The sequence below is a fragment of the Serinus canaria genome, chromosome 10 (assembly GCF_022539315.1).
Source record: "Serinus canaria isolate serCan28SL12 chromosome 10, serCan2020, whole genome shotgun sequence".
NCBI classification, from domain to species: domain Eukaryota; kingdom Metazoa; phylum Chordata; class Aves; order Passeriformes; family Fringillidae; genus Serinus; species Serinus canaria.
The window spans coordinates 4898254-4914799 of record NC_066324.1 but is presented as its reverse complement, the minus strand read 5'-3'; positions in this window follow the sequence as shown (position 1 = coordinate 4914799).

Sequence of the window (16546 nt, the reverse complement as noted above, 5' to 3'; positions counted from 1 at the left end):
ATGTAATTTATAACGTGAACTCCTTTCTGCCAAGATTTGGACCAAGACCACCAGCTCTTTAGCATGACACTGCCAGATGCTGAGAATTTTCACTTGTTCAGAGCCTGTGCTGCATTTTGAGACACCTAAAGGTGAAGGACTGGAGATCTGGTTTTCTGTCCCCAGAGCGATCTTGTTTCACTGTCATTCAGCATTATCTTTGTACACAGCACAAAGAACTTTCTAAAGCTACTTTGACACCTGATTTGACTCCAGCTGAAGACAACAACCTCAATTTTAATCCTTCTGGTGTTCTGTAGAAAACTGTGCTCTGAGTTAATATAAAAGACAATACTCAGTAGCATCTATTTTCCCAAATTAATTTAGACTACAACATTCAAATAGGTGCTAGTGGAAGCTGCCCATGCAGATTTCAATGCTATAAATATACAGTTATTTCCAAATCATCAGCAATGTCTTAACTGCTCTACACAGTGTTTTACCAACAGACACAGAGTTAACTTTGCTTGTATATAAAGAGGTGGAAAATTAGGAGTTTGCTCCCTCTCTTTTGAATAATGACTGCAAAAATATCCACTAAACATCAAATATTACCTCTTAATGATAGATTGGAGGAGAGAGTTTTGACAGAAGTGAAGAGTACACATATACAGCATAGATTTACCCACCTTTCAAACAAGTTAAAGTCTGCATTAGTGTGCTCAGCTCTTTCAGATTTACCTGTCAGATTTTTTTTCCCCTCATGTTTTCCCTTTTTTGACAAGATCCTCCAAAAGAGTTGCTGTTATTCTTGCACAGGCTTGACGTGGACATAAACTTTTTTGCAAGAAGCCTGAGCTGCTGTTAGCAGCTCTTGAAGAGCTCCAAGTCCGACGTGGGTTTAATTTGTGGTGAGTGCCATGGCAGAAATGTCTAACAATATAAGTCTGTTGGACATGTCGTCTGGGCTGTCACGTTCAATTTGCACATGACCTCCTGGCCAAAAAATGGGAAAGAAGTGGTAGAATGTGGGACTGAAAGCTTATATTATTGCTTTGACAGCTTCACTCATCTAGAAGTAATGCAAAATGCAATTTATATTTATACTCTCTGACCTTCTGTACAGAGAGTGAAACTATCTAATGATGGGCCATGGTAGCAGAGAAAGAAACAGATCTCAATACAGCTGGAATTTGTCTACATTTTTTTTTGCTTTTCAACCATTCAATTACAGTCAAAAGATAAATGAAACATGAAGAGTGCCTTGGTTAGGTAGTGACACAATTATTTTATAGTGAGTAGGTTCTGGCTCTGAGCCTTGGCAAAGGTTGCCACGCACACCTTGTTTCACTCGATACAGATAATCTGCCTGCTCCCACCAGACAAATCCCCTCTGCTTGGAGGTGTGTCCTTCTGCCCATCACAGGAGGAGAAGAAAGACACCAGCAACTCGGTGCCACTGTTCCCCTGCATTTCAATCTCCTCCAGAAAGGCTGATGCTCTAATCCTATTAACCACGACAAACCGAGTCAGGGGCGTGAGCATTTCTGTGGAAAACAGGCAGAGAGGAAGAATCTGCCACGTTCTTCTCATCTGAGGAGCAGCACACGGGTGTGTGTCCTCCCAGGGAAAAGAAATAAATGCAGCAGCCTTGGATTCTGACAGTAAGCACCAGGTAACACCTGGAGATCCTTAACAAAACATCCCCGAGCTGGTATCGCACTGCCACGGCTCAGCATCCTTCAGAGGGCTTCACTGCAGCCACCACTGCTCAGAGCCTGGCTCCAAGATTCAGCCTCCAGCTGCATCTGTTTCTGCCTTCTCATCCAGAGGAGACACAGGATCTGAAGGAAAAGCTATTTGCAGGGATGAGCATTAAGAGGAGATAACAAACACAGAAAAGACAAAGTGTGGGGTTTATGCATCTCGGGGTATTTTGGACAATGACGTCAGTGTGAACTCATCTCTCCACTCCCCTGATCCATCCTGCTTTAAACAGGAGTCCATCCAAAGCCCACTGACCTCAGCTGTGAGACTTTCATAAGTGGTTGGAGGCTGTGAAACAGTTTTAGAAATTAGGTGTTCATACAAACCAGTCACTTGTTTTCTGTCATAATGGTTTTCTTGTGGTTTGCCATGTTTTTGTCTCGTACATTGAATAAATAAAAATCACTGGATGAAGATTTCAACTGATATCCAACTTTCTCCATTGTATTTTTTAAAAAAATATATGTGCTGACAATAATAAACTATTAAACTGATGGTCACTATACAGCTAATATGTCAGAAAAGAATAAAAATGCAGAAACAAAGGCTGTGAGAAGGTCATGTTTTATAAATAAATACAATAAGATGAGATAACTAAGACAAAATAGTTCAATGATGAGAGGCTGAGTGAAGATAACTATGTTATTTACCTTTTGGTTTGCTTCTCAGTGAGAAAGAGCAGTTTGCCCTATCTTACAGGTTAAAAAATTCTTACTTCTGCACTGTTTGGAGCAGAACATGATTATATTTACTAAATTATTCAGAAATTTGGTATCTAGCTGATTTGTGGAGCTTCTTCCCCTGGCCCCTGCAGGCTGGTGCACTCTCCTGGCTTCCCAGGGTGTAATGTTTCAGCCCATGGGTTTGAACCTTGGGCCACACATGAGGACTGGGAGCCCTGGGGTGACTCCCTGGGGGCGAGGGCAGCTCCAAGGATGATCACGGCTGTGTGAGGGGCACTTTGCAGCATGAACCTCACAGTTGGTGCACATGGTTAAATCAATACCCTCCTCCCCAGGGCTCCCCCAGCCACAGAGCACTGCAGCCTGACCAGGGGGATCTAACCAGGGGATCTGCTTCCTTTTTGTTCTTTTTTCTTCCCAAGTGGACAGCTAGAATAAAAAACAAGAGTGAAAACGACCAAAAAACTCCTCCAAAACACCTCCAGAGGTCCAAAACTTGTCTAGGTCTGACTCCTGCTGGTGTCACCACAGGCTTTGCCCTTGGCAGAATGAGGAGAGGGATGAGGCCTCTGATTTGGGTGGGAGGGAGAGGAACGCCCCCAGGAAATTGCAAGGTTGCTTTTGCAACCTCTTGCCCAGCAGCTGGTGCAGCAAGCAGCGCCTCCCTTCACACACTGCACAGATCTTTTCCAGCTGAGTCACTAAATCAGGAAAAAATGGAGCAGTTGAGCTGGCATTTTAGAGGACTGATTTGGAGGGGGGTGGGAGGAAGAAATCCCCCTCCTTTGTCTGTAGCATTTTTATTTTTTTTTCCACCAAGCTGCTGGAGTGAAGCAGTTAATAGTGATTTCTTTTTTTCCATCATTTTTAATCCACAACCCTGCCCTGTACCTGCCCTTATAATCCCCTAGCATGTGCTGGTGACATCACATGGCCATCAGCTCCCAGCTCCATCCCTGTGACTGTCATTAACTGTTGCAAGCAAATGAAAAATGACTGGGAGACTCGGTGGCTCCCACCAGTGACCTTGGGTATTATTAGAATGACCTCGCTTTGGCTGGACCATAAAAAAAAAGAAAAACCTTTCTTGATATCATCACTGGGGCTGACTGAGGCTGTTTGCAGCCAGGAGCAGGGAAAGGAGTGGAGAAAGCCATTAAAGAAAGCAAAGTAAATGTTATGCAAAGATGCAGTGGCCATAAATACTTGATCAGAGGCACAGCCCCAGCAGCAGCCCCACAGCCTGACCCTTTGCCAGGACACGCTGGGCTGTGCTGGGGTTACAGAGCACCTTGCTGGGAGTATTTTTTAACCAACCTCCTCTTTGTGATTTGTTTGCTTGGGCTTGAAAGGAAAATAAATCACGTGTAACCACTTAAGGGCTTATTGGCCTCTCACACCTTATACTCTGACATGCTTTTCCGGTCCTACACACAACTCTGTGAGCAGAGGAGGGGGCTGACTGGCCAGGATGGACATTTTTCTGTGCAGTACAGCACAAGGAAAACGTGCATTTATGTGTCAGTGTAGATACAGCACCTCTCTGTGCAAACACATATGTAGAGTGCATGTTTATTAATGTGCATATGTATGTAAGCATAAATGCACAGAACTTATAGATATTCATATTTATGGTTGTGCATTATTCTCAATGCACAGGCATGTGGACATAAAAGGAACAGATATTCATTGCATGTGTCTGATGCTGCCTTCTAAATAATATATAATAGTATATATATAATATAATACTATATATATCTGTATCATATAGTGGTCATGCTTCTTCCATATACTCTGGAGATATTAGCTGTAAAAATAAATAATTAAAATAAGAGTAAGTATTAAAAAGAATGGCAATGAGAATAAGAATAATTCACATCTCTGGGCTGGGCCGTGAGGGTGTTCTGGTGCTTTGTGCCCTCCCTGGCAGGCACCTGCAGGCTCCCCCAGGGCAGGGGTTGCCCAGGAGCCCCAGGTCTGGTCCCAATGCGGTGCTGGGTGACCACACCAGGCTGAAATGTTCTACCCCGGGGGGCAGGGTGGGGACCGGCTGCGCTCGGGGTGCCTCGCTGTGAAATAGTTAAAGCCCTGGGGGCCCACAAAAGCGATCCTCCCGCCGCTGTCCTGCCCGGCTCCTCCGCTGTCAGCTGGAAATGGATCTGATGCCCTCTGGACTTTAACTCCCGAGAAAAGGGCATTTTATTACAGGTTCTGACAAGTTGCAGAGAGACTCGGAGAACTCAATAAGAAGAAACAGCGAGAGGAATCAAGGGGCAGGAGGGGGGACACTACAGATGTCTGGAAGGCAGGAGGAAGATGGGTTCAGACGGAAGGTGTGAGCAAGGACACTGATTCCAGGGGTGTGAGCAGGGACACTGATTCCAGGGGTGTGAGCAGGGACACTGATTCCAGGGGTGTGAGCAGGGGCACTGATGCCAGGGTTGTGAGCAGGGACACTGATGTCGGAGTGAGAGAAGGGACACTGATGTCGGGCTGTGGACAGAACCGCTGATGCCGGGGGATGCTGATGCTGCCGCCGGGAGCGCAGCGCATCCTCCGCCGGGCAGAGCTCCCGGAGCGGGGCGGGGGCTGCCCGACAGAGCCCCGCTATCAGCGGCAGCTCCTCATCGGGGAGCAAGGAGCAGAGATCACCAAACCTCCTTTTCCCCCCTATTAAATCGGTGCTTTCTGCGCGTCTAGAGAGCTTTGCATCCTTTGCGCCGCGCAGGACGCCTTGTGTGCGGCTGAGGAGGGAAGGATGGCTTCCCCACCGAATCCCTCCGTCCCTCTCCTGTTTTGGGCCAGGAGGGCATCTCTGCCGGGCAGCAGGGGGGTGGCATCGCCCCGCGGTGCCAGGCGGAGCGGGCAGGGAGCAGCGCTCCGCCGGGCCGCGCTCAGCCCCCGGCTCTCGCATCCCGCTCCTTGGACCTGTCACGTACCCAGAAGGATGCCAAGGACTTTATGGAGTCTGTCAAGCACTCAGTACTTCTGTCTTTAGTGGCATCCTCATAGACAAACTTCGCAGGTGTTAAAAAAATATGCCGGGAAATAATACTACTAATACTATTAAAAAAACCTCAACGAGCTTAACAGCTGCTCAGGGACACTGCAAACCATCTGATTTTGCAGGATAGGGCTACCATCCTAATTCTCCCTGGCAGCTTTTCAAGTGCGTTTCATCGCTGGTTGCCAATGGAGGATGGCTCTGTCTCTCCCTTCGAGCCCTGCCGGGTGTCTCTGGGAGCGGTTTGGCACCGGGAAAATCAACTCCCATCCCGGGAACCGGGGGGAAAAAAAGGAAAAAAAAAGGAAAAAAAAAAAGGAAAAAAAAAAGTGCTGGTGTCTGGAAAAGAAATAATAATAATGTAAAAAAAGTTTTGAAGTGTCAGACTGTGAATGGAAGAATTTCAGCCGGGGTAGTGAGGTGCCTTATGGCAGGTGAGCGCTGCGAGGGGAGCCCCTCACCCTCCTCGGAGCAGGGAGGGAGAAACGCGACAGTCGCAGTCTGGGGACACTCGTGTGCTTTAAGAGCCCAAGGATGACCTCTGTGCCAGCCTGCCACCCCTGTGCAAGACACGAGGCACACGGGGTGCCGTCGGGAGGGCTGGAGCAGGAATCACAGCACGGAGCTCTGGTGCATCCCTTCCTAAAGGATGCTCCCCTCCAGCCGGCCGGGTGACTGTCAGCTCGCTATTTCCCTTTGGCTCACGGGTCTCGTTTCGGGTTTATATTTATTTTTGAAGTGTTGAAGCCCCAGTAACACAAAGGGTTTTCTCGGAAGGAAAAACAAACCCCAACGAAATCCCAGAGCAATCTTCACCGCGAAGCAGAGCTGCCTGTTTCTGGAAATGATGCTTGCAGAAAGGGTGAAAGTCATGAGCCTCTAACCAAAAATGTAACAAACCCTGGCCAGTATCACAAGGGCAAACTTCCCATGGGCCTCAGGGTTTGCTGTTATCCTTGCTTACACTGATAAGTCCTTTTTCTAAATCCTCCAAAGTTGCTCGCTCTTCCCTTTCATGTATAAAGTTACCAAAATCTGACAGATAAGACAGATTTACTGTTTCTGGATGACACTTATGGCCACACATAAGAGACCACACTGCAAAAGATCAGTTCAAATGTGTTGCTGCTTCAATGAAAGACTGTTGAGAAAAACCCTGTTTTTACTTTTAACGATAGCATGAAGAAAATAATAAAATAGTAAAAGGGGAAAAGAGGCAGCTCCCAGAAGAATAAAGACATTTTCTGCTCCGCTGTCACTCGTGTTTTCACCTGTATGTGTGCTTTCCAGAGCAGGCTCAGGGAACTGCTTTTCTTCTCCTTTTCTTCTGCTTTATTTCAGAATGCAGCTGACACCTTCACAGGTACATGACATTATCGGCACTCACAGTCGGAGAAAGGGCTGGGGAATGTGGTGGAAGGATGTGTCAAGGATGAGGCAGGAAAGTGCAAATTTAGAAAATCTCGGAAGTTTTTCTCAAAGCCGTCTGAAAAGACAAATTAGTGGGGATTCCTCGGATTATAACCTATACATTTTGAACTCTTTTTGGAGACCTTTATCATTTAAGGAATGGTGACCAATTTCCTAAGAGTTAACTCTTTGTTTCTTTCCCTTCAGTGACAGGTTTTTACCTACATTTGGTGTTTTGTGGCACTGGGGGAAGACAGCCCAAACCAAACTTCCTCACTTCACTGCTAAATCTCAGCCTTCCTTTGGTTATCCAAAACTGTTCGAATCTGAGCCAACGAGTCCCAAAATTTTACAAAGCTGAGTAGAGAAATATCCCATCCAAGAGTGTATCAGCTCTCAGGGAGACAAATCACAGCACAGTGGCTAAAATAAAAATGAAATAAAATAAAGTACGGGCTCTTGCTGAGGTTTATTTTTGATTTACCTGTTTTACACTTCAAAATAATAATTATGGTAGTAAAAGAAATGAAGGGACGAGTAGCAGCTTAAAAGGCAAATAGGAGAGGAGAATGGGGGATCCAAGGAAGAGCAAAGGCTGGCAGGAGTGCGGCAGCTGGAAACCAAGAGTTCCTCGGCTCAGTCCCTGAGACACAGCCCTGGAGCCGGGCAGCAGGAATTGCCAGAGGCACAGGGGGCATCGCCTTTCCCCGGGTCCCTCCAGCCCTCGGATAATAAACTCAAGTGTCTGCCTGTCTCAGCCCTGCCCATCTTCTTTAGCCAACTTGACAAAGTGGAAGAAATATGACATGTGAATTATTAAAGAGCAGGCAGTTGACTCCTAACCTCTGTTGCTTTTTCTCAGAACCCATTACCTGAGAATTTGTCTTGCAGGAATTACAGTGTCTGAAAGCTTCGGGAGGAACAGCGAGGAGGGAGGGGGGCATTTGAATAAGAGTTTTGAAGAAATACCGCTGAAAAGCACCGGGTTTCACCTCAGCATTTGCGCCACTCAAGAGGTGGATAACGTGTGAGAGAAAACAAGCCATTCCTCCTCAGAAGTGGATCAGGTCGCCACAGGGAGCCAGGGAATAAAATCCGAACTGAATTTAAAACGGCTATCACCACTTAAATACCTTTAAAAAGTAGAAAGGGGAAAATGGAGAGCTTTTTTCGCGCTTAAAGTTTGTCCTTTAGCCCCGTTTCTTAAAGTTAACGAGGGCTCTTCATAAATAATCTCCCCACCCGCCCCGGGTGAAGAGGGGCTCTGCAGTATGTCCTGCTCATCCCCTGGCACCCAGAGACGGGATTTAGCTCCCTGCCAGGGATGCAGAGCCCGGAATCTCGGAGGAAAAAGCACGAACTCTCGGTACAGACTCCAAAGTTCAGAGGTTCTGCCTGAACCCTCCCTACAAAAGTTTGACAGCGTGATGAAACTGGCGGGTAACTCTCAGGCCGAGCTAAGTGTTGGCTGATTTTTTCCCCCAGGAATTCGTAGCACAGAGACAGATCGAATGGCATGGACATTGATTTTCCTTTTTTAAAATCTTTTCTCTTCCCCCCCCCCTTTTTTAAAAAAAATATTTTATTTAGGAAGGGGGGAAAACGCTTTGGGATAGAAGAAGACAGGGGTGATTTTTCCAGTCCTTTGGGCATAGATTTGTATCTAGCGCTGCCAAGCCTAAGGTAATAATTGAATCTCTCCCAAATCTTGGTGATAGAGCAGTCAGAAATGACTCCATCTGACAGCAGAGCCATGAGGCAAGTGATGGATACTATTGTCCAAGCCTGACCCTCCATTAACACCACCTATCAGCATCTGTATTCTGTCACCAATTCCCATGCCGGAGCCAAGAGGGGTGACTCTAATATTCTGAGCACATTGAAGGCTTCCATGCTGAGTTCAACCCTGCATCAACTAAATGGGTGGAGAGGATGACCTAAACCTTGCTCTCTCTATCTCCACTCGCCTTATTACCCCACTCCAATCCCATTGTTTTGCAGGTGCCTGCAATTTGCTCCTTATCTCCTCACTGTTTATGAGGGCTCCTTTTTATTAATACAAAGGGAGAAATGTTATTAATATTAATTAACAAAATAAAAAATGAAGCAGTTTTGGGAATCCACCAAATGAATAATCTCATCCCCTAATTGGAGATGAAGTGGTGGTGGGGGGGAGGAGGTGTAAGAGAAACAGATGACCTACTGGGTGACAGGCACAGGTTGGAAGGGTGACATTTTATTGTAAGCCTCCCTATGAAAGGAAGAAAAGGAAAGGACCAGTCAATTTAATGCAGGGACCAAGAGTGCAAGAGTGTTGCTAAGAGACAGAGATGCTGCTAAAGTTCTGTGAGAAGCTGTACCCTGACCTTATGCAAATGGAGGCTTCCAACTCTTTGTGGAAAGGCTGCAAATTCCACCCACTGTGTCACCAATACCTGGCATCGAGCCTTTTATTCAAATGTTCTCTAAAAACACACACGCAGAGGATGTGACAAAGCATGACACATTTAGGGCTGGAAGGGGGGGACGCGAAGGGGGGCAGCAGGGAGGGGGAAGGACGGATCTCATGGTGGAAATGTCACCCATCCGTACCTCCCAGAGCCTGTCATCCCCCCGAGCTGAGAGACGAACCTAAGGATTCCTAAATTACCTTAATCCAGATCTATTAGGAGTCATAAATAGCATCTACTCCTTGTGCGTGGGAGAAGCTTTGGGAAAACAGAGGAGCCACCACGATCTGCTGGCTAACAGCTCCCTGTACCTGCATCTGCAGCACCTACAGCTGCCCAGGGAGCTCCTTCTGGAACTGATTACATCCCACGGTCAAAATCAGCCAGAGAAAACCCCCGGGCACCCCTTAGCTAGGGCCCAGAGCTGTGGGGAAATATTAAATCTGGGGGAGCAGGGAGGTGGGAACACTCCCAGTTCAAACACAACCTTCACCGAGGATTCAAGGTGAAGTAAGTGACTCTAGAGCTGTTTTTTCTCACTGCAATCAGCAGAGAGTAAATACCCGGGTAAATCAACACAGATCCCCACCTGACGGAAAACAAGGTTGTTTTTTGGGGTTTTTTTGGGTTTTCTTTGGTTTTGGGGTTTTTTTTAATCGAATCTGAGTTCCAAACGGGCATCAGAGTAACTGAAGAGTTATCTCGGGGATAAAAAAAATCTCAATACCCAGTATGCTAACTAGAATATTAAACACCTGTGGATGCTGCACATGGGGCTCCCCAAAGCCCCCAAACTTTTCTCTCCCGGCACCTTCCTCACACACAAATGGCGAATTTATATCTTGCTACAAACGTTCAGGTTTGCGATACAGGGAAAGGAAGGGCTGCTTGTGCTCAGAATGATAAACAAAAGTAATAAAAAGGAGCAGAATGACCTGGGCATCTCCCTCGAATGGCAGCGAGATAAAGTGCTCCAGGACAGGCTCGTCCTGCTGGGCTGATCTTGCGGTGCTTAAATTCGATACCCCTCTGTTTTCCACGCTATCTGGAAATTATCAGTTTACTTTCATTTCAGTTGATCCTCGGGGCACTTTTGGGACTTCGGCGGCCAATTTTTCTTTCACAGGAGATAGGATTTCTCTGTCCGCCCTGAGCAGCAACTGAAAAGTGACTCAGCTGCGGTCTGCAAAGGAAGGTGATGCCTGATTTCTCATCTTTGAGACACTCAGGGTTTGCTTGGACTTCAAACCGTCTCGGAAAGTCGAGCTGGGAGAGCAGTCAAAAAACTTAAAACCCCTCTGTCACCATCGGATCCACCTGATTCTCCTCGGCCCCATCCCTGGCCGGGGAAAAGCTGCTTTGGGCATCTCCTGTCCTCAGGATGCCCCAAAGCAGATGGAAAACGTGACCCTTCACCAGTGAATGACTCGGCCCCGTGGGTGGAGGTGGCACTGAGAGTGCCACGCTGCTTCCTGCGATGCCACCCGGGCCCCGGGGCCGCTCCCAGGGCAGCCCCGCTCCGCCCCACTCATCTCCCTCGGGGATGGGGGCTGCGGGTCCCCTCTGCGCCAGGTGGACACAGGAAATGAAGTTACCCGTGCAAATTGCCCGGTACATATATATATATATATATATATAAAATTTTTTTTTAATAAGAATTTTCATAATGTGCACAATACTATTAATATTTCATATTAGCAGTGTGTTCATGGTGAACTTTGTAATGGGAAATTCAATCGCCGCTGTAAATATTAATAGAATATGAAATGAAGCCACAGCTTCCATGTAGCGCTGACAGTAAAACGGAGTGAACATGTGGTGGCCCTGGGGCAAGATAGGCCTTTCCTCTTGTCTCTCTCGCTTTATTACATTAGCCCGAGCCTCTCCTTACAGTCCTGGGCTCAGAAGCTGAAGTTCACAGGTCAGCCATGACAAATGTCCCCACGTCTAGCCAAACAAGACCCCCTGGCCTTGCCATTACATTTGCCCAACAAGCCCCTGGAGAGCGCTTAAGGGTGGCAGGCGCAGGTAAAGAGCTCTTTAGAGCAACTTCCCAAAATCATCTGAGCTCTTTAGGGCAACTTCCCAAAATCATCTGAGCTCTTTAGGGCAACTTCCCAAAATCATCTGAGCTCTTTAGCGCAACTTCCCAAACCCATCCGAGGCGCGGAGCCGCCCGCAGTTCCGCTGGGGCTGGCTGCGGGCACCCTGCCACCCCACGCCGGCTCCGGGCACAGCCTTCCCCCGTGACCGTGCCCACCCTGGCTGTCCTGTCCTGTCCCGAGCTGGGATTTCCCGGGGATTTCCTCCCCTCCGAGCAGCCCCGGAGGAACCCGCGAGGTTCGGGGCATCCCCACGATGCCCACCCGCGGCAGGGCGGCCCCACGGCGGCCCCGGGGCCTCTCCAGGGGCGGAGGAGTGCACTGGCAATCAAACGCCTCCTTGGCTTCTCAGCCCCGTATTTTTTTTGGCTGACATCAGCTCCGGACCGGCAGCCTCGCGGGCTTTTGGGGTTTTTCCAGACTTTCCCCTATTTGCAGGATTTTTCTTGTATAAACATCATTTCCAGCCGCTTTCTTTTTACAGCGGGCATTAATCTCCATTTGTGAGGGGAAACCTTGTCAGAATTTCCTCCCGCTTTTCCCCACGGAGGTTTGGGCTGCCCAGTGATTTATGCCGTGTCTCCCCGGGGCTCGGAGTTGACTTTTCCCGTGCCTTGAGGAGCTGCAGGTGGGCGGAGATGGGTTTGAAACCCGCGCTGCTGCCGCCAGCCCCCCAAACTCTGCGGGGCTCTGCAGCACGGAGACTGTCGGGGAGGGGGGCACAGCTGGGGAAGTGGGACAAGACACCGGGAAGGGAATTCGACAGGGTCACTTCAGTGAGTGGAAAGCGGGAAAATTAACAAATGGGCGATAATCCCAAAGCGTACTCTGGAGACAGCTCTTTTTATCTCGGTAGGCAAAACTTCTCACCTGACGGGGGGAAACACATTGCACCCCGAGAGCCCCATTCCTTCCAACATTAAAAAAATAAAAAAAAAATCCAACCAAAACCCCTGTGATCAGCCCCTACCAAAAACTTTTATTTCAACAAATAGCCGGGACAACAGATTTCTTTTAGGAAATTCTAATATTTTAGTATTTATCTGACAATTTCTCAAAGAAATCCAAGCGCCCGCGTGTCTGCCTCTCGTCCAGCCGCTCCAACTGTCCGGCAGCTGCGGGAGATGCCGAGCGGGGAGGGAAGAACTCCCGGTCGCTTCCTCCTTGGAGCGGCTCGTCCCTAATTGCATGCCAAGAAGAAACAGTTCTCGGGAGCCTTTTAGCCACCCGGGTTGTGAAATCATGAATGAAAAGGAAATAAACCCTGATGCGCAGCCAGGAACCGACTCTGGCCACTTCCACATTGACTTATTCTTTTAACAGCTTCTGTATTTTTCCAGCACCGTGGCTCACGTACTTTGTACAGTGTCTGTGGCTTCATTAAAAGCTTTCTATTATATCCCCCAGGAAAATGCAACTGTCACCTCTCCATGCCTTTTAAGAAGAGTTGCACTTTCAAAGAATATTTTTCTCCTCTTCTACTAAAAGAAACAGCACTGAATTCAGGTTTTGTAAGTGTTAAATAACTTTCCCAGCGTGTATTAAAGGAAGATTGTATTTTATCAACAGCTGATTGATGCGGCCATGTGATCCTCTCGGTTTGTCTATAGTATCATATTTATTTAACCTGCTGGGGGACTGTGTTCAGGGGCCGCTTGCTCCCGCTGGCAAGAGCACACACATTACACACTACCCCAGGTATTCTGATTGATTGTTCCCACCCCACAGCCTTTGGATCATAATTTAACACAGCAGGTCCTACAGCACAGAGGAGGTTTTCGTGAAATGCAGTGAGGGGTTTCTCTGAGCCAGTACCGCACAGCTACCAGGCTTTTCTGAACTAAAAATTTGATGTACGGGGAGAGGTGGAGGAGCGCTCGCAGAATCGTGATGCCAACGGTGGCACACGCAAACGCCTTTAGCCTCTACATTTAATCCAAGCCCTTCATTTTTAACAAGTTCTTCCTGCAAATGAGCATTTCCTGGGACTTTCGGAGCACCCTGGTGCAGCACCATCACGCACGTCAAACGCTCCATAGCGGCAGTCGGTCAATTATATTCAAGCATATTTAAAATGCGGAGAGAGTCAGACGTCAGTTTTCTCCTCACTTTCCTCAAATGAAACAGTTCAGAAAGTCTTTTGGCTGCCAGCTGCTGTTTGGCCCCAGAGAGGAGATAAAAACAAAACACTCATCACCCCCCCCCAAAAAAAAAAACCCAAACCCCTCAAGCCCCCCAGTCCACAAAATGTCCGCCTTGCAAATTGTTTAACAAGCTCTGTGATGAATTAATTTGCGCGGGGAGGTCTGGATCCCGGCGGCTGCTCCCCACAGCGGTGCTGCTCGTGCCTGCCCGGGCAGCGGCGGGGCCGGAGCGGGGCATCCCCGGCCGAGGTGCGGGTTCGGGCAGCCGCTCCTCCCAGCCCCGGTGCGGGGCATCTAGGGCAGCTTTAATTAAAGCATTTCTTTTTTCTTTTCTTTTTTTTTTTTTTTTTCATGTTTATCCTGCGTGCATCCACATTTTGGTACGGAAAACGTTTTCCAACTGCTGTTTTCTTGTTTGCGTGTTTTTTTTTTTTTAAAGAAAGAATGATTATTTATATTTTTAACCCCTTCCTCCAGCCGGGTCAGGGATGCGCTGCGGGGCAGGTTTTCGCCCCCCAGCCGTCTCTCCCTGCTCTTGAGGGACGTTTTTCCCCTCTGTCTTGTCTGTGCCCCTTGGAGAAGTGCGGATCTCCCCATTTACTCTCTGGAGGCTGCACCCAGAGGTTCTGCAGGAGGCCCCAGCCCCGGCCTGACCCCGCGCTGGGTGCGGGCCGGGAGCGCGCCCGGCCCGGGCGGGTACCCCGGGCGCAGCCTGGCACCCGGCGGTGTTTACCCATGACTCAGGGCCAGGCCAGGGATGCAGGGGCTCGGCAAGGTGAGGGAGATGGCAAAGGAGGTGCCAGGTAATGGATCGGCTCCAGTCCCGCAGTGCCGCGGGACAGAGGCGTATTGACAGATCACGTTAATCAGTAATTTTTTTTTTGTTGTTTTTATTTTTTTTTTTTTTCCTCTGGTGGGTGCCGGTGACAAATGGCTCCACTCTCCGGGATCGTAACCCTTTTGTGTCCAGGGCCCTTCTCCCTGCCCACCTTCCCGGTACCGATGTGAGCTCATCCCGCTCACCCCTCGGGAATCCCCCCCAAGGGAGGCGGATGGGTTTCCCGGGGCGCTTCTCCTTTCCAGCTTAATTTTACTCTGGGAAAATCTTGTCACTTAGGGTCACCCGTGCTGGGACCTCTTCAGGAAAGGCGGTTTTATGGTCCAAATGTCTCTTTTGGAGGAGGGCACGGGGAGCGCTTTTACTCCTCAGCGGAGACTTTCTGCATTACCTGTCCTGTTGACAAAGTAAACTAAATCCCACTTAAAAACATGATTCCTAGTCTCTGTGAGAATGAAGCATATATGTTTTTAGGGCTTGTTAGTGCCAGGTCATATTGACTGATTCCTGAATAGTTGCCATTGTGCCGCGCTTGCTAAAGGAACCCGAGCAAACACCGCCCGAGAAAGGCTTGTGGTTCCCTTCCACCGCCGGCTGCGGGCTCGCAGCCAGCCTCTCCCTCCCCTGGCTAATCTCTTCCTTCTAAATTTGTTTAGGGGAAAAAAAGAGAAGATAATTCCTGGGAAGGTGGGGAGGGAGAACGGATCAAACAGCACGGGGAGGGTCATGCACCTCCGAGGCAGTCCCGAAGCGAGCATCAGCCAGAGGGAGATGGAGCGCGGCCGGGGGTTCCCGTCGCTTTTCTCGCGGGGGTGCCGGATCTCCCTGCCCTGGAAAAGGCTGATGCACCCTCCGTGGGCTGCGGGGCAGGGCAGAGCTGTCGCCTTTGGCAGGGGACAGCGGTTGTCTCGGGCAGGATGCGGGGCAGGACCCGCAGCACCGCGCCCTGCCCGCCCCGCGCCGCGGGAGCGCCGGGGCCGGAGCCGCCCCGAGCCCCCGAGGAGCTGTGGGTGGAAAACAACAAGGTTTGTTCATTCCAAGCCTCGGCAAACAGCTAAACTAGTTTACACAGTTGGTTTTGACGAACGAATAAATTGTTTTCTTTAAGTACACCGTCCTAAGCAAGCACACACTTTAACTAGCTTTCCTAGGAGAGAGCTTTTTACTAGATTGCTTTTTCATTGCGTGGCTATCGAAATGAGATAATGACCAAAGAGGTGGAACCTAATCAGCCTTTTAGTTGAGTTTAAAGAGTCTAGAGGTAGTTTAAAGGTAGCTTTGGTCATGTTTGCTGGGCAGCTGCGATGTTTGCACTACCACGTTATGATGGGGAGAGTAATGTGTTCAATAGATAAGGGAAAGAGGCTAGCCAAAAAGCAAGGTCAGGTGTGATAAGACTTGACACTTTTACTCATTTTTCACACACATAAAAGGAAACTTTAAAATATGAAGCAAAAAGAAGGAAAGACTCGACAAGCTAACATCTATCATAAAAACTGTACATTAACAGACCTCACTTCTTATTTAATTAGCCCAAAACCTTATCATAGTTTGGAACATGTCATGCCATTAAAAAGAAAAATAATTCTTCTATTTTGTTAGCACCTAGGTATGCTCTAAAAATAAAACCTCCCTGTTCATGGGATAACCACACAATTCCCTTTCTCCTCCTTCATGTTTTATCTTTACTTTCTAAAGTAGTTAATAAAATAAGTTATAAGCTGAAGATAAGAGTCTGTGAGTGTAATCAATAGGGAAGGGGGGCATGAGGTTCTAATAGAGACAAAAATCCTGAAGGGAAAGGAAAAAAAAAATTGTCTCTCTGGATTTAAAAGCTGTACAAAATAAAACCACCAGGTACTGATGAAGAAATACAAAGTGCAATGTAACCAAACAACCAGTGGCAAAACTCACTCCCTTAAATAAGACCTGCTGTGACTTGAATGGTATTTTAGCAATACTGGTGAAGAATTCTAAACCAAAACTTACTGCATTTCTTATTTCAGGAAACTTTCCTGCCATCTTCAGTTGAATTCTGAGCTACATATTGAAGGTCAATCTCTCCTCAGCACCCACCTTCTATCAGAAAATTATTTCAATCCCCATTCAACAAAAAATCTAGGAAGATAATATTTGCAGAGCCATCTAAAACCAATTTTCAAATGCAAC